Genomic DNA, 2,230 nt, shown 5'->3' with positions numbered 1-2,230 from the left:
CCCCTTCCTCCGACTCTCACTAGACTTGACGGCTTTTAATTTTGCATTTTGTCCCTTCCCTTTCCCAGCCGACGACCTCACGAGTGCAATTGCATCGTCACTTTATGTGACCGTCACTTTGCGCAGTGCTCGGGTGGTGTCTCGGAGCAAGCGGATCTTCCCTTCCTCTAATCGTCTCTCCCAGTCCCGTGGGCAGAAAGTCGGACGCGCTTTCTGACCGTCCCATCGTCGTCGCCGCCGTCGTCGTCGTCGTCGGTGGCCAGCCAGCTAGCCAGGGGGGGTCGGAGCGCGGCCAAAACGAGCGCCAAACGGGGTCCAAAGGGGTTTAAATGGACCTCAATCCGAAAAGTGTCGTCGTCGGCAGCGACCGACCACGCGGCCCGCCGGGACGCTCGACAGCCTTCAAAGCGCCCAAAGCGGTCCAATCGAGCAGAGCTGCTCAGATGATTTGCTCCGCTAGCCAGCGGCGAAGAGGCCAGGCGGCCGCCAAGCCCCGTCGCGGAATGGGGACAAACTACTTCTACCCGCCCACCCCTCGTCCGCCACATCACCATTCGCAATCCCCCTTTACTCACCTTTTTGCCGTCCAGCTCGTGTGTCGCCTGCGTGAGGACTTTGTCTACGCTGGAAGGGTCGGCGAATGTGATGAAACCAAACCCCCTGCAACAGAATGAAAGCATACCGTGAGAATATTTTTATTTTCGTGACGTTTTGTTTGCAAATATCGTTATACCGCGAGCGTAAGGGCGCGGCGAGGCGGAGGAGGAGGAAGAGGAAGACGGCGTCGGCGACGAGGAGGCGTCAAGGGCGGCAAACAAACACGGCTTTGACCACCGAGGCACGCGAGGGTCCTCTCGGCGACCAGATAAGGGGGGAGGGGAGGGGGAGACAAGGTGAGAACGGAAGAGAGGAGCGAAGGGCGGGGCGTGGCGGGGCGCGGTGGGGAGCGGCGGGGCGCGGCGGGGCGGTAGGATAAAGTGGAGGGGAGGGGGCGAGTCGGACAGCGCTATCCATCAGCGCCACGGTAGACGCCAAGGCAAGTTTGTTGGCGTCCGTCCCTCGCGAGGCACACGCTTAGTCACTGCTTCCCAATCCCGCCGCGCCCCGCCGGGCCACGCCCCGCCCCACCAAGCCGCCCCGCCCCACCCCGCCGGACACCAGAGCTTAGGGCCGAGTACCACAGAGCGGAGCTCACCGTGACAGAGTGAGGACGCGTTTAGTGGAAACACTCCCCCGGCGCAAGCAAGCACACGCAGGCTTTGGCCCTCACAGGAGAGTAGGAGGGGAATGTTGTTTTGTTTTTTTTTACTTAGCACGCAGGTAACAAACTTCTAACTGCTTTCGTTTGTTTTCCTTTTTGTAAAGTTGGTATTATTATTTTTTCTACTCGGGTCTGATAGACATGGTAGGTATAGAGAGCGACGAGATCAAAACGACTGTGGCAGAAGCGACCCCCTCCAACTCCTCTACCCTTTCCCCCCACCAGCTCAACATAATCACATTTGGCGGCGAAACTTCACCTCTACCCCCTGCCACCCTAGCGCTCGCGTCAGGGAGGGAAAGAGAGAGAGAGCGCACCAACACCCCATCACCAGCGTCACCATCACCTGCTTCACCAACACAACCACTATCACCTTGAGTAACAGACAGACTTCTCTGATAAGGACCACGATTTCCTTTCACTCCCCGAGCATGGATGGAAAGGGGCTGAGCCTGAAGCCGACCGCTGATAAAGAAATACACATACACACAACCTCACACATGCGCGCCCATACACACACACACACACACACACACACATACACCACGCCGCGCTTTCAAACGCGCTGGCACAAAAGCACCACCCTTTCCTTTCCACGCACGTCCCAATCAGTCTAAAACCTTGTTAAATCCCGCCCAGCCAAGCATTTTACCGCAATTTCGCAATGGACTGGGGCAGGAAAAAGGAGTATCTCTTTTCAAGTATAGAGTTTCGCGGTTTCTCTCGCAATCTGGAATTTTGTCGGACGCTTTCAAGCAGACGGTCAGCCTGGCTGCAAAACGGCAGAAACTGGCTGAGAGCGGGGGCGGCCGGGCACTCTCAAACTAAAGCGGATTCGCGCAGAGCTCCGACTTGAACCGAGTTTGCAGATTTCTCTACGTTCTATATCCCCTAATTCCGTAACACAACTCAGAGCACACATATTAACGGGGGCGGAGCAGCAGGCGGGGGGCGGACTACGAAAATGGG

At 57.4% G+C, this 2,230-nt stretch overlaps 1 protein-coding gene across 1 annotated transcript in view; it reads right to left on the bottom strand.

Moving 5' to 3' along the window:
- Positions 1-576: 576 nt before the first annotated feature.
- Positions 577-2,230, bottom strand: part of LOC113210503 (RNA-binding protein Musashi homolog Rbp6) — a 203,340-nt gene continuing 201,686 nt past the window's right edge. Inside the window, exon 5 of the mRNA XM_052269089.1 lies at positions 577-660. The gene's annotated coding sequence lies outside the window, so the exon portion shown is untranslated. The remainder of the gene's footprint in view (positions 661-2,230) is intronic.

The sequence above is a fragment of the Frankliniella occidentalis genome, unplaced genomic scaffold, assembly GCF_000697945.3.
Source record: "Frankliniella occidentalis isolate FOCC.00 unplaced genomic scaffold, Focc_3.1 Scaffold82, whole genome shotgun sequence".
Classification (NCBI taxonomy): Eukaryota; Metazoa; Arthropoda; class Insecta; order Thysanoptera; family Thripidae; genus Frankliniella; species Frankliniella occidentalis.
The sequence above is the reverse complement of the archived record's forward strand: the minus strand, read 5'-3'. Positions and strand labels throughout refer to the sequence as shown.